Raw genomic sequence first — 17219 nt, forward strand, 5'->3', positions numbered from 1 at the left:
GTCCAAAGCTTTGTTGGCCGAGCAGGATGAGAAGGACATCGCCAGGGAGAGGCAAGAGAGGCATCAAGATGTTGTTCAAAGAGGCCAGGGTTCTAATCAGAGGGGCAGGGATCGTTTCAAGGGCAAGGGCAAGATGGAGTAGAGTCTTAGACCTCCGCCAGTTCCAGTTGATCCCGAGAAGCCACTTTGTCCTAAGTGTGGCAAGCATCATCGAGGAGAGTGCAGACTTGGCACTCATACTTGTTATCGTTGAGGCACGGCAGGCCACGTTGCCAGAAATTGTCCACGAGGAGCTAGCCAAGGGAAGGTGCAGGGTCGTATCTTTGCGATGTCGAAGGAAGGTATTAATCACGATTCTTCATTGATCTCTAGTACTATTTTGATTTCAGGCAGAGTAGCTACTACTTTGATTGATACTGGTGCTACTCATTTTTTTATGTCTGATTTGTTTTTGAGATCGTTGGGTATAGTTCCTTCTGTTCTTCCCCTCCAGCTTAGTGTTGTTTTGCCTTCGGGGGACGTGTTGTGCCCGACGTCGATTGTGTTTGCGTGCCCTGTTCGTATTGAGGAGCGAGTTGTCTTCGCTGATTTGATTGTTATTCCTATGGTTGCTTTCGATGTTATTCTTGGCATGGATTGGCTTTCGACTTACCGTGCAGTTATCGATTGTGTTGCTAAGAAGGTGACTTTTGCAGATGATGGCCAGGGAGGAGTTCTCGCTAGCTCAGGTACTTCGCTGGTCCTTCCTTTTATTTCTTGTCTTGAGGCTGAGAGATTGCTGTGTAGAGGTTGCGATGGGTTTCTTGCTTCTATTGTGGATGTGGATAGACTGATTAAGTTGAATATAGATGATATTGATGTTGTGAGGGAGTTTGCTGATGTGTTTGAGGATGATGTTCCGGGTTTGCCGCCGGCTCTAAGGCTCCGTACAGGATGGCCCCTACTGAGATGAAGGAGTTGAAGACTCAGTTGCACGATCTTTTAGACAAGGGTTTTATTCATCCGAGTTCTTCGCCTTGGGGAGTTCCGGTTCTGTTTGTCAAGAAGAAGGATGGTTCCTTGCGGCTGTGTATCGACTACAGGGAGCTCAACAAAGTGACTGTCAAGAACAAGTATCCATTGCCACAGATTGACGACCTATTTGACCAGCTCCATGGTGCCACTGTGTTTTCGAAGATTGATCTTCGGTCTGGCTACTATCAGTTGAAGGTTAGAGAGTCTGATATCCCTAAGGCTGCTTTCAGGACCAGGTATGGTCATTTTGAGTTTCTTGTGATGTCTTTTGGTTTGACCAATGCCCCTTCAGTCTTCATGGACCTGATGAACCGTGTGTTCAAGCCTTATCTGGATAGCTTCGTCATTATCTTCATTGATGATATTCTTATCTATTCCAAGACCAGAGAGCTTCATGCAGAGCATCTCAGAGTTGTGCTTCAGTTGTTGCGAGAGAAGAGGTTGTTTGCCAAGCTGAAGAAGTGTGAGTTTTGGCTGAATCAGATTTCTTTCCTAGGCCATGTTGTTTCGAGGGATGGCATTGCTGTTGATCCATTGAAGATAGAGGCGATTCAGAATTGGCCTATTCCTACCACTGTCTCTGAGGTACGCAGTTTCCTTGGTTTGGCGGGTTATTATCGTCGTTTCATTTTAGATTTTTCCAAGATTGCCCTGCTATTGTCCAATCTGACGAGGAAGACTGTGAAGTTCGAGTGGTCCATCGATTGCCAGAGTGCATTTCAGGAGTTGAAGGATAGATTGACGACAGCTCCTATTCTTTCATTGCCTAGTGGTTCTGAGGACTTTGTTGTCTATACCGATGCGTCAAAGAGAGGCCTTGGTGCAGTGCTGATGCAGCGAGGTAAGGTCATTGCCTATGCTTCTCGCCAGTTGAAAGACTATGAGAGGAATTATCCGACGCATGATTTGGAGCTAGCAGCTGTGGTTTTCGCCCTGAAGATTTGGAGACATTATCTGTATGGCGAAAAGTGTGAGATTTTCACAGACCACAAGAGTTTGAAGTATCTGTTTTCGCAGAAAGAGCTCAACATGCGACAGAGGAGGTGGTTAGAGCTTATCAAGGATTATGATGTGAATATCAGTTACCACCCAGGGAAGGCGAACGTTGTGGCAGATGCGTAGAGTCGTAAGTCGAGTTCTTCCTTGAGTTCTTTGCTTCAGAGACCGTTGTTGATGGATTTGCAGAGAGAGGAGATAGATCTGGTTATTCCAGGTACCATTGCTCGCCTTTCAGCGTTGGTCATTCGGACTACTTTGACGGACAGGATCCGTAGAGAGCAGTCGACTGATGTTCAGTTGACAGAGTTGAGAGCTAGAGCAGAGGAGAGAGGCAACTCAGAGTTTGGTTCGAGTGGTGATGGTTTGGTGACTTTCAGAGGCCGTATTTGTGTTCCTATTGGCGATGATATTCGACGAGACATTCTGACAGAGGCTCATACCGCACCTTATTCGATTCATCCAGGCAGTACAAAGATGTATCAGGATCTTCGTCGACTCTACTTGTGGCCAGGTATGAAGAAAGATGTTGCTTTGTTCATTTCTCAGTGCCTTACTTGTCAGCAGGTGAAGATTGAGCACCAGAGACCTGCTGGGACATTGTTATCATTGCCGATTCCTCAGTGGAAGTGGGAGCACATTACGATGGATTTCGTGACTGGTCTTCCCAGAGTGCAGAAAGGTTATAATTCCATTTGGGTCATCGTTGATCGATTGACCAAGTCGGCGCACTTTCTCCCAGTCAAGACGACGTACTCCATGAAGCAGTATGCCGAGGATTATATTGCAGAGATTGTTAGACTTCACGGTGTCCCTGTGTCGATCGTTTCTGATCGTGACCCCAGGTTTACCTCCGAGTTTTGGAAGAGTCTGCACAGAGCTATGGGTTTGCGGTTAGCGTTCAGTACAGCTTATCATCCTCAGAGCGACGGTCAGTCAGAGAGGGTCATTCAGATTCTTGAGGATATGCTCAGAGCTTGTACTATTGATTATTCTGGTAGCTGGGATTCTAAATTGCCACTTGTGGAGTTCACGTGCAACAATAGCTACCAGGCGTCGATTGGGATGGCACCGTATGAGGCACTTTATGGCAAGAAGTATATTGTAGATCCTTCCCATGTTCTTCGCCACGAGCCATTGGACTTGACGCCGAATTTGACTTACCAAGAGATTCCGATTCAGATTCTGGATCGCACAGTTAGAGTATTGAGGAATAAAGAGATCGGCATCGTTAAAGTCCTTTGGAGGAACCATTTGATCGAAGAGGCTACGTGGGAACCAGAGGATGAGATGAGAGAGAAGTATCCTGAGTTGTTCGTGCAGTGACGTCAATTTCGCGGACGAAATTCCTCTAAGGAGGAGAGATTGTAATAGCCGAGCCCGGTGTACGGTACGATTTAAGTTTCGTATATTATTTGGGTTATGTGATTTAGATGTTTAGAGTTGTGTTTTGGGCTATAGTATTGTTGGTTAATGTTATCTTGAGGTATTAGATGTTGTTGGTTGTTCGTTTCAGTGTTTCGGTTTGATTTTATTTGGTTGTGTACTGTTCATTGCCGAAGCAAGAGTGCACCCGCGCTCTTAGAGGAGTGCCCCCGCGGTGTACTATTCATCATTTTGGAATCTGAAGGCCGTGGCATCACCGCACCCGCGGCAGTGCAAGGACCGCACCCGCGGTATTAGCAGCACCGCACCCGCGGTGTTCGTGCATGGGATTTATTTTGTTTGGCCGAAGGCATAGCGCACCCGCGGTGCTTGTGGTAGCGCACCTGCGGTGGAGGTATGGGCGAGTTTTTAAGTTGCTTTTTGGAGTTGTTGGCCATACCTTATCCTCATCTTTCCCCTTCATTTCCGATTTCCTCTCATTTTCTTAGGGTTTTCTACCATTTCATTCACTTCCTACCTTTGATTCTTGGGTTTGTTTGGATTTCCGACTTGATATCGACGTTCTCCGTGGTATAAGGAAGCTTAGGTAAGTTTTTGGTGCGATTCTATTAAAGTTTTGAGTTAAGGGTTGACTTGGGCTTGATGTTTGAGTTGATTAATGGATTATTTGACTTGTATTTGTGGATATAGAGTTGATATTGGTATTATTTATGGATTATTGTTGTAGGTGGTGACCAAGAGCTATGTTTGAGGTGTTCTATTGGTTTGTAAGTGGAATTTCATCCCTTTGCTCACATGATATTATATGTATTGTGTTTTAAAGATTTTAAAGTGATATTCCCTTCCATTGATCCATTGTTATGTATTGATTTCATTGATTATCTATTGGAGGTATTGTATATCTCACTATTGTTAAAAGGGAATACAAGAGAAAATATAGAGATTGCGAAACGACGGCTTTAAATGTTATTCAGAGTTCAAATGTTTTATTGGATTGATTAATCATAGTCAGAGCATTGCATGCAATTAGATGATCATCGACCATAGGCTTTTATCCCCTCACAGTTATCGATTTATATCGATGGGATATTTGCAACCACAGACAGAGATACTATTGATATCAATCCAACCAGAGAAAAGAGAAATACCATCGTATTGCTATCTATTGCTATTGCTACAGTTATTGCTACAGTATTCATGTTTCAGAGTTGATGGTATTTATGATTTCAAAGTCATGTTTTACAGAGTATACTATGTATCATTGTTATGTAGAGTTCCACTTGCTGAGATTTATTCTCATTTCAGTTTATTCATGTGATGCAGATCAGAGTGGAGGCCCTGGACGTGGACTGTGGATAGGGGTCATATGCATGCACCGTTGGAAGGAAGATTTTGACATGATCATAAGAATGATATTTTGTATTTTGTTATGTCATTTAAATGATCATGTATTGCTATTTTGTAAACATTTTTATGAAATGTATTTTTGAAACTCCTTCCATATTTTAAAAAGAAAACTTTATTTCCGCTGTATTATTTTTTATTGTTACGGGTCAGGGTGTCACATCTATGGACTTTATTTTGGGGTTGCCTAGGACTAAGAAGGGAATGGATTCTATTTTTGTTGTTGTGGATAGATTCTCTAAGATGGCACATTTTATAGCTTGTCATAAAACCGATGATGCTTCAAACATTGCGGATTTTTTCTTTAGAGAAGTCGTTAGGTTGCATGGCATGCCTAGGACTATTGTTTCTGGTCGCGATGTTAAATTCTTGAGTTACTTTTGGAAGACTTTATGGGCTAAACTTGGCACAAAATTGTTGATTTCTACTACTTGTCATCCTCAAACGGATGGACAAACTGAAGTTGTCAATAGAACTTTGGGAACACTTTTTGCGTGCTATTCTTAAAAAGAACTTGGATTGACATTTCTATGGACTTTATTTTGGGGTTGCCTAGGACTAAGAAGGGGTGGGATTCTATTTTTGTTGTTGTGGATAGATTCTCTAAGATGGCACATTTTATAGCTTGTCATAAAACCGATGATGCTTCAAACATTGCGGATTTGTTCTTTAGAGAAGTTGCTAGGTCGCATGGAATGCCTAGGACTATTGTTTCTGGTCGCAATGTTAAATTCTTGAGTTACTTTTGGAATACTTTATGGGCTAAACTTGGCACAAACTTGTTGTTTTCTATTACTTGTCATCCTCAAACGGATGGACAAACTGAAGTTGTCAATAGAACTTTTGGAACACTTTTGCGTACTATTCTTAAAAAGAACTTGGATTGACAATTCTATGGACTTTATTTTGGGGTTGCCTAGGACTAAGAAGCGGATGGATTCTATTTTTGTTGTTGTGGATAGATTCTCTAAGATGGCACATTTTATAGCTTGTCATAAAACCGATGATGCTTCAAACATTGCGGATTTGTTCTTTAGAGAAGTCGCTAGGTTGCATGGAATGCCTAGGACTATTGTTTCTGGTCGCGATGTTAAATTCTTGAGTTACTTTTGGAATACTTTATGGGCTAAACTTGGCACAAAATTGTTGTTTTCTACTACTTGTCATCCTCAAACGGATGGACAAACTGAAGTTGTCAATAAAACTTTGGGAACACTTTTGCGTGCTATTCTTAAAAAAAACTTGGGTTGACATTTCTATTGTAATAGCCGAGCCCGGTGTACGGTACGATTTAAGTTTCGTATATTATTTGGGTTATGTGATTTAGATGTTTAGAGTTGTGTTTTGGGCTATAGTATTGTTGGTTAATGTTATCTTGAGGTATTAGATGTTGTTGGTTGTTCGTTTCAGTGTTTCGGTTTGATTTTATTTGGTTGTGTACTGTTCATTGCCGAAGCAAGAGTGCACCCGCGCTCTTAGAGGAGTGACCCCGCGGTGTACTATTCATCATTTTGGAATCTGAAGGCCGTGGCATCACCGCACCCACGGCAGTGCAAGGACCGCACCCGCGGTGTGCACCGCAGCCGCGGTATTAGCAGCACCGCACCCGCGGTGTTCGTGCATGGGATTTATTTTGGTTGGCCGAAGGCATAGCGCACCCGCGGTGCTTGTGGTAGCGCACCCGCGGTGGAGGTATGGGCGAGTTTTTAAGTTGCTTTTTGGAGTTGTTGGCCATACCTTATCCTCATCTTTCCCCTTCATTTCCGATTTCCTCTCATTTTCTTAGGGTTTTCTACCTTTTCATTCACTTCCTACCTTTGATTCTTGGGTTTGTTTGGATTTCGGACTTGAGATCGACGTTCTCCGTGGTATAAGGAAGCTTAGGTAAGTTTTTTGTGCGATTCTATTAAAGTTTTGAGTTAAGGGTTGACTTGGGCTTGATGTTTGAGTTGATTAATGGATTATTTGACTTGTATTTGTGGATATAGAGTTGATATTGGTATTATTTATGGATTATTGTTGTAGGTGGTGACCAAGAGCTAAGTTTGAGGTGTTCTATTGGTTTGTAAGTGGAATTTCATCCCTATGCTCACATGATATTATATGTATTGTGTTTTAAAGATTTTAAAGTGATATTCCCTTCCATTGATCCATTGTTATGTATTGATTTCATTGATTATCTATTGGAGGTATTGTATATCTCACTATTGTTAAAAGGGAATACAAGAGAAAATATAGAGATTGCGAAACGACGGCTTTAAATGTTATTCAGAGTTCAAATGTTTTATTGGATTGATTAATCATAGTCAGAGCATTGCATGCAATTAGATGATCATCGACCATAGGCTTTTATCCCCTCACAGTTATCGATTTATATCGATGGGATATTTGCAACCACAGACAGAGATACTATTGATATCAATCCAACCAGAGAAAAGAGAAATACCATCGTATTGCTATCTATTGCTATTGCTACAGTTATTGCTACAGTATTCATGTTTCAGAGTTGATGGTATTTATGATTTCAAAGTCATGTTTTACAGAGTATACTATGTATCATTGTTATGTAGAGTTCCACTTGCTGAGATTTATTCTCATTTCAGTTTGTTCATGTGATGCAGATCAGAGTGGAGGCCCTGGACGTTGACTGTGGATAGGGGTCATATGCATGCACCGTTGGAAGGAAGATTTTGACATGATCATAAGAATGATATTTTGTATTTTGTTATGTCATTTAAATGATCATGTATTGCTATTTTGTAAACATTTTTATGAAATGTATTTTTGAAACTCCTTCCATATTTTAAAAAGAAAACTTTATTTCCGCTGTATTATTTTTTATTGTTACGGGTCAGGGTGTCACATTTAGTGGTATCAGAGCGGTGTTCTTCGGACCAATGCATATGACTTCGTCTACTTTCAACTGTCCGGGTATGTTTTCTTGCATCTATTTATTCATTGTTATATATTGATTGGTGTCTTGTGAGCAATTGTAGAGTATGCCTCCTAAGCGTAAGGCGGCAGAGGGTGAGGATAGTTCTTCCTCGAGAGTTGTCGACGAGTTCGGCAAGTTGCTTAAGGAGCAGGCTAAGGTGCATAGCGATCAGATTCAGCAGTTGCTCCGATTGCAAGGAGCAGGACAGGGTCGAGGCCAAGTGAGAGGTCAGGTTGCTCAGGCTATTGGCACTGATGCCGTCTTTTCTGCTTTCAAGAGAATGGATCCACCGGAATTCGCAGGTAGCACCGGTCCTTTAGTTGCTGTCGAGTGGGTCAAGGCGCTTGAAGCTATCTTCGATCATCTCCAGTATGAGGACAAAGACAGGATCAGCTGTGCAGTGTTCATGTTGGTTAAGGCTGCCCACATTTGGTGGAATGCGACGAAGGTCAGTGTTACTGTTGCGACACTGAAGTGGTCAGAGTTCACTGACCTGTTCTACGACAAGTATTTCCCCGATGCACTTCGAGCGAGGAAGGTTACGGAGTTCTTGGAGCTTCGTCAGGGGAGCTTAGATGTTGGTGAGTACATTTTGAAGTTTGAAGAGGGTTGCCTATTTGCTCCGTACATTGCTTCCAATGACAAAGATAAAGGCGCTCATTTCATTCGAGGCCTTAGAGCTGAGATTCGTCGTGATATCAACATGTCCAAGGCTGTTACTTTCAAGGAGATCGTGTCAAAAGCTTTGTTGGCCGAGCAGGATGAGAAGGACATCGCCAGGGAGAGGCAAGAGAGGCATCAAGATGTTGTTCAGAGAGGCCAGGGTTCTAATCAGAGGGGCAGGGATCGTTTCAATGGCAAGGGCAAGATGGAGTCGAGTCCTAGACCTCCGCCAGTTCCAGTTGATCCCGAGAAGCCACTTTGTCCTAAGTGTGGCAAGCATCATCGAGGAGAGTGCAGACTGAAAGCGGACCGGTTACGGTGGCCGGAAGCGCAACGGAAGTTTAAAAAATCAAATTTTTACTCAAAATTTCGGCCACCCCTATCTTTTGTGCAACAAATACAATAACACACAAAATGTCATACATAGGGTGTAAGAAAGTATACCTATCAACCTCTTGAGGTTGATGTATGGCTCCAACTAAGGTGTAAACACCTTAGCTCTTGAATGGCATGAAGATCTACAAGCTCTCCTCCAAAACCTTGAAACTTTCCTTCAAATTAGGCCCACCACCAACTAGGTAGATCCCCTCACAATTTGCACTAGAAAAATGTGAGGATTTTTCAAAGAGAAGTGTGTGTTTTCTCCAACAAATTGAAGAACACAAAAGAAGAGAAAAATGGAGAGAAAAAGGAGGTGAGGTTTCGGCCACATTGAGTGTAGAATGAGGGAGGAGAATCAAGTCTTGGGGTTGCAAAAAGTTGATACAAAAAGTTGCATGCCAACCAATATTTTATTCAAAAGTATTCCCCAACTCTTCACCTCCCATGCATTCATATAGTTTTCTATCAAATAAAAAACCATAGACTAAATTTAATTATCTCAAACATATTTGAGACAAATTAAATATTACTTGAATTTACTCAAGTCCCACTAGTTAAATAATTATTTTAATTGAGCTCTACTAGACTCAATATTATTTAATTAATCCAACACTTGAATTAATTTAATTATTTGGGCTCTACTAGGCCCACTAGTGTTTAATTAATTCAACACTTGAATTAATTTAATTTAGTCCATAATAATGTTTATGAAAATCACAATTTTCAAAAACATTAGTCACTTGGCCAAATTTTAATTTAGGAACACTTCCATAAATCAAAATTTACATTTCTCTCATAGAAGTCATACTTCTATTTTTCTTTACACTTATAAACACATTTATAAGCCGTTCAACACTTTGAACTATTTTCTCCTTTATAGAAGTCATACTTCTAATTTTCCTTACGCTTATAAACTCCTTTATAAGCCGTTCAACACATTGAACTATTTTTTTACTTCTCATCGGGATTTACAAAGCTAGTACTTGTGTGGCCCTCAATGGTTCATTGATACAACTAGCCGTGGGTTCACATCTCCATGTGATTCGGACTAAACATGTCCTTATACGAGCATACCCCAATTGCTCCATTCTTATTTATCAACACCTTGATAATAAGAACGTCAGAACTCAAGTCTGATAGTACCCAACCAATCATGTTAAACGCCTAGCAGCATCGCTTACATGATTCCCTAGGTATCAAATGATAGTGCCTGCAAGAACCATTCAATTATGGTTAGCGTACAGTACGGTCCCTTCAACTCATATATCCCGATCGATTCGACAACCATTGGTTTATCGAGAGTTGTCAATGAATCGATACTATGTGTCATGTCGTAGTTGCATCGATGGTGTAATCTATGAAACACCTTTCATAATTACAACCCTACTCTGGCCAGAGATTTCGATCTACATACACATGATAACACATAGGATATCCATACCCGAAGGTAAGCGGTGAATCCCCGACTACAATGCATCGACTCCTATGTGTTTCGACAGAACACCCAACCTTGCCACCTGATGACCCCATGAGAGTCGGTAAACAAGTCAAAGTGTAATTCTAGCACATAGAGTCTCAATGTTGTCCCGGGTCATAAGGACTAATTCTGTACAACCATAAACCAGGACTTTTCCACTCGATAAGTGAGAACCACTTGGAAAGTCCTTTTATGGAGGGTTGTTCAGTGCACTCTACAAGGAGCACCTATCTGCATGTTCGGACATCACAATGTCCCCTACCAATGAAACATGGTACTCACATCGCAGATACTAGTCTCTAACTCGAGCGGCCTATATCCTTCTTAGTGGCGGCTGAATCGACTAGGAACCGTTTAGAATATACAGTATTACAAATATGAGTTTCATGATACTCATCATATGAGCATCTCATATTCTTTCTACTATTTGTATATTCAAGGGCTTTATCTATGCAGCTAGCATGGGTATACAGATAAAGATTTGCCAAAATAATAATTTCAAATATTATTAAAATAAAGACTGCTTATTCATAGAGTTTCATTGTGAACACTCGGCCAACACTTGGCTCGACGGGCACCTACTCTAACAATCTCCCACTTGCACTAGAGCCAACTACCCATATGCTTAAAACCCATTGATTCGCGATGCTTGTCGAATAATGGTCCAGGTAAAGGCTTAGCTAGTGAATCAACAACATAATCTGCGGAGCCGACTTTGTCAATAGACACTACTCTTCTTTCCACAATCTCTCCGAGGATGTGGTACTTTCTCAATACGAGTTTGGATTTCTGATGAGACCTTGGCTCCTTTGCTTGAGCTATAGCTCCCGTGTTGTCACACAACACCGGGATAGGAGCAATTCCATTAGGAATGACGTCCAACTCTTGGACGAAATTCCTTATCCAAACAGCCTCTCTTGCTGCATCTGATGCAGCAATGTATTCGGCCTCTGTGCTGGAATCCGTAATATTGTCTTGCTTGGAACTCTTCCAAGAGACAGCAGCACCGTTGAGCATGAATACAAAACTAGAGGTTGACTTCGAGTTATCGATATCGCTTTGGAAGCTAGAGTCGGTATAGCCTTCCAATTTCAGTTCTCTACCCCATAGACCAAGAACAACTTATTGGTCCTTCTCACAACTTGAGGATGTCTTTCACAGCTTTCTAGTTGTGGAAGACCGGGGTTCGATTGATATCTTTTCACTACACATAGTGAAAACGCCACGTCAGGACGTGTAGATATCATCCCATACATGATGTTACCAATTGCCGAAGCATACGGAATGCGTGTCATCGTCACTATCTCTGCATCAGTCTCAGGAGACAGACTTGGATAGGGACACGCCATGACACATTGGTAGATGTCCTCTCAAGGACGCATCCATCGAGAACCGCTTCACGATGGTATCATGTATGTGGACTGGGTGAGACCAAGCCATCTTTTCGATCTATCTCAATAGATATGTATCCCAATACAAAAGATGCTTCACCCAAGTCCTGCATCGAGAACTTACTCGCTAACCATATCTCAGCTGATTGCAACATTCCTACATCATTCCCAATGAGTAGAATGTCATCAACATATAACACCAGGAATGTCACAACACTCCCACTGACCTTCTTATACACATAGGGTCCCTCATGATTCTTAGTAAATCAAACTCTTTGATTGTACTATCGAATCTAAGGTTCCAACTCCTTGATGCCTGCTTTAGATCATAAATAGATCTCTGAAGTTTACATACCATATGCTCACTTCCGATAGATGTAAACCCTTCAGGTTGAGACATGTAAATCACTTTCTTAAAATCCCCATTAAGAAAGACTGTCTTAACATCCATCTGCCATATCTCATAGTCATACCATGCAGCTATGGCTAGCAAAATCCTTATGGACTTGAACATTACGACTGGGAAAAGGTTTCCTCAAAGTCAACTCCTTGTCTTTGAGTACATCCTTTTGCCACCAATCGCGCCTTGAAAGTCAATACCTTCCCATCCGCCCCAAGTCCCTATGGGAACAGTTCCCACAGGTGGATCCACAAGATCCTACACTTGGTTCGAATGCATGGAATTCATCTCAGATTCCATTTCTTCAAGTCACTTGGATGAATTGGCATCAGATAACGCTTCCTTGAAGGTCCATGGATCACATCCATGGTTAGGCTCATCATGGCCTTCTTCAAGAAGCTGACCATACCTCATAGGTGGTCTCGAGACTTTCTCTTATCTGCTAGGAGCTTGTATCTCCTCTCTTGGCTCATCGGGTGTGGGTTCTATAATTGTGGGTTTCTCTCGAACTCCTTCGAGTTCTATCATCTGCCTTTTTTCTATCCAATAGAAAATCCTTTTCCCAAAAAGGTTGCATTCCTAGAAACAAACACTTTTGTTTCTTGGGGATGATAGAAATGATATCCAACTTAATTCCTTGGATATCCCACAAAGTAACATAAAATGGATCAACAATCCAATTTATCTCCCACTACCTCCTTCACATAAGCAGGGCTCCCCATATTCTAAGATAAGAATATTTGGGAGGCTTACCCATCCATATCTCATATGGTATCTGCCTTTGAATGGACATTTAGTAGAATATCTTTTACTTTTAAGTTATAGAGATCGTTTTCAAGTTCTCAAGTACCAATTAAACATTCATTCTTGTAAATGTTGCAAACACCTTTGCTAAATAAACAAGAATATCCATTTTTATCACAATAGAAATGGAAACAATGTTTTACATCAAACAGGTACAAACAAAACATCTCTTAAAATTAACTTAAAGTCATTGTTCAACAATAAGTAAACATCCTTAATAGCCTTGGCAGCAACTCTTACTCCATTGCCCATCCTCAAGAAGGTCACACCTTCCTTAGGCTTCCTACTTCTTCCCATCACCTGTAACCCATTACAGAGATGTGAGTCACAACTGGTATCTAATACCCAAGAAGTAGAGTTAATTAAAATGTTTACTTAAATTTAGAACATACCGTTTCCAGAACACTTCTGGGCAAGATATTCTTTGCAATTACGCCTCCAATGTCCAGGCTTCTTGCAGTGATGACATACATCATTAGTCTTGTCAGCCTTAACTGGTCTGGCTGCCTCAACAGGGTTCGGAGATTTCCTCAACAAGGGCACGTTCTTCTCGGGACGTTGGAAAGAACTCTTCTTTCCCTTCCCATGTGGATCAATCTTCGTACCAGATGAAGAACCCACATAAAGAACCAACTTCTCTTTCTTGATGGTGGATTCAAACGTAACAAGCATGTTCACCAACTCCTCAAGGGTTGGTTCCATCTTGTTCATGTTGAAATTCACCACAAAAGGATCAAATGAGCTAGGCAGTGATAACAGCAACATGTCGGTGGTCAACTCCGAAGGCAGGATCAGATCCATGCCAACGAGCTTGTCCACGAGCCCGATCACCTTTAGGCCATGCTCATGGACCGAGGTCCCCTCTCGCATGCGCAAAGTGATCAGCTCCTTGACGGTAGCATGCCTAAGAGGACGCGTTTGCTCTCCAAAGAGCTCTTTGAGATGCAAATGAATGTCAGCAGCACTCTTTGCACCCTCAAAACGCCTCTGTAGCTCATCGTTCATAGAAGTCAGCATATAACACCTGGCTATCAAGTCATGGTCACACCATTCCTTGTAAGCCTGCAATTCCTCAGGATTGCAGTCAGTCGGAGCCTCAACAGGGGGCGACTGAGTTAGTGTATATGTTACCCTTTCCGAATTTAAGACTATTTTCAAATTTCTTAGCCAAGTGAGGTAATTAGGTCCAGTTAATATGTGTTTGTCGAGTATTATAGATATCGAATTGCGCATCGAAGACATTGTCGATTTGTACTGAAAAGTAAAACAGATAAATGTTGATGACTATTTAAAATATTTGGTAAGATATAAAGTATGGACTTTTACTTCATAAATATTTGCTCCCACTGTTTTGACATCTTTCACTACCCTCTAGTGAAAACGGGAAACTCCTTTCCTCAGTAGGTACGTAAGGTCAAATTAGCGAATTGTGATCCCGAATAATATCAGCCAATCACAATTCCTAAAAGGTAGTTTCCAATTGCATCACAATGCAACCCTCTACGTAAACTTTTGTCTCACGTTTGATTAGGACCCAATAATATGACGTCGTTCATCTTTACGTGTCAAGCCTAACCCATCGATATTGAACCTTAATGGACGGTCGCCATGAGTTCCCTCAATAATATGAGCCGAAATCATGGGAGTTCCACGTAGTTCACATCACTATGTCAATGGATGTCACAGCTTTCCGGCACCCAGGGCCCCCCCAATAATATGAGCCGAGCCTCGAGTACGGGTAGCGTTCATCATGCACCCATTGTCGATGGAAGACAAGGAAATTATAAACAAATTTATAATTCCCCTTTTCGGGCTTGATATTAATTTTGAATCTTATTCAAAATGAGGGTTTTTAATTTTGAAAGGTCTCATCATTAATTTTATTTTAAAAGCTCGCCATGTTTGATCGTATGTTTGCCGGATTCATGCAACTTTGTTATTATAATAATAATAACGCACATACTCATTATTTATAACATATCATGCATATATCATAAATAGAAAACAATACAAGGATGATCAATCGCCCCAAAACTAATGGCCCGTGTGAGCCAAACACGGGCCTAGGTCCAATCCTAGGGTAAATGCACGGGATGCAAATGCAACATTTACATAAGCTTCCAATATTTACATGTCTTCGATCTTCATAATCATCATGGCCACCATCTTCCAATCTTGATCATCCACTATACTAATATTTACAAATAAATATCCATGGCAAATAGGGATACATCTCATGGGGTGGGAACGGGCCATAAACCAAGCCCACTTTATAAATTGATAATTATTACAATCATTCAACACAAAATATCCTAGCATACACCTAGCAAATTGGGCTTGGGCTTTTGATCATCCTTCATGCATAATATCACATATCATACACCATCAATTAATTATCACAATAATTAATTGATCCAATATTATATATCTTGATCCAATCACTAACCGCCACGATTATAAACTAAATTAACAAAGTATACAAACACCTTTGTCTACTTTCAAATTAATTTATTTATAACCGAATTTCTTGTAAATCACCATTTACTATAAATAATTAAAGTCCAACTTAAATTATTTATTTCATGAGAAAAATTTGCAACTTTTGTAATTTTAAACTTAAGTGCCCAAAAACATATTTTTCACCAAAAACATTTTGGCCCATTTAAAATCACAAACATGTTAGCCATCCAATGGCCCAACAATTCAAGGCCCATGACACTTTGATATTTCAAAACACATTTTGAAAACCCTAGTCGTCATCGCCGTCGCCGGAGCTCCGTCGCCGGATTCCGGCCAACTTAAAAAAAATTTTTTTTTTTTATTAAAAGGATGGGGAGTTTCGGGCAGCCCCTAGGGCTGCTTTTGCTGCCCGTTTCGGGCAGCCCTTCGGGCAGCTTGGGCTGCCCGAAATGGGCAGCAACAAGCTGCCGAAAAAATCCCCAAATGTGGCCTTGAATTTGTTGCAAAAATACACTCATGCGGTTAGAAATCGATCTCAACATAATATATATTGTATTTGCTACACAAAAATGTAACCATAGCTCGGATACCACTTGAAAGCGGACCGGTTACGGTGGCCGGAAGCGCAACGGAAGTTTAAAAAATCAAATTTTTACTCAAAATTTCGGCCACCCCTATCTTTTGTGCAACAAATACAATAACACACAAAATGTCATACATAGGGTGTAAGAAAGTATACCTATCAACCTCTTGAGGTTGATGTATGGCTCCAACTAAGGTGTAAACACCTTAGCTCTTGAATGGCATGAAGATCTACAAGCTCTCCTCCAAAACCTTGAAACTTTCCTTCAAATTAGGCCCACCACCAACTAGGTAGATCCCCTCACAATTTGCACTAGAAAAATGTGAGGATTTTTCAAAGAGAAGTGTGTGTTTTCTCCAACAAATTGAAGAACACAAAAGAAGAGAAAAATGGAGAGAAAAAGGAGGTGAGGTTTCGGCCACATTGAGTGTAGAATGAGGGAGGAGAATCAAGTCTTGGGGTTGCAAAAAGTTGATACAAAAAGTTGCATGCCAACCAATATTTTATTCAAAAGTATTCCCCAACTCTTCACCTCCCATGCATTCATATAGTTTTCTATCAAATAAAAAACCATAGACTAAATTTAATTATCTCAAACATATTTGAGACAAATTAAATATTACTTGAATTTACTCAAGTCCCACTAGTTAAATAATTATTTTAATTGAGCTCTACTAGACTCAATATTATTTAATTAATCCAACACTTGAATTAATTTAATTATTTGGGCTCTACTAGGCCCACTAGTGTTTAATTAATTCAACACTTGAATTAATTTAATTTAGTCCATAATAATGTTTATGAAAATCACAATTTTCAAAAACATTAGTCACTTGGCCAAATTTTAATTTAGGAACACTTCCATAAATCAAAATTTACATTTCTCTCATAGAAGTCATACTTCTATTTTTCTTTACACTTATAAACACATTTATAAGCCGTTCAACACTTTGAACTATTTTCTCCTTTATAGAAGTCATACTTCTAATTTTCCTTACGCTTATAAACTCCTTTATAAGCCGTTCAACACATTGAACTATTTTTTTACTTCTCATCGGGATTTACAAAGCTAGTACTTGTGTGGCCCTCAATGGTTCATTGATACAACTAGCCGTGGGTTCACATCTCCATGTGATTCGGACTAAACATGTCCTTATACGAGCATACCCCAATTGCTCCATTCTTATTTATCAACACCTTGATAATAAGAACGTCAGAACTCAAGTCTGATAGTACCCAACCAATCATGTTAAACGCCTAGCAGCATCGCTTACATGATTCCCTAGGTATCAAATGATAGTGCCTGCAAGAACCATTCAATTATG

Source organism: Primulina eburnea, chromosome 3, assembly GCF_022965805.1.
Source record: "Primulina eburnea isolate SZY01 chromosome 3, ASM2296580v1, whole genome shotgun sequence".
Lineage (NCBI taxonomy): Eukaryota > Viridiplantae > Streptophyta > Magnoliopsida > Lamiales > Gesneriaceae > Primulina > Primulina eburnea.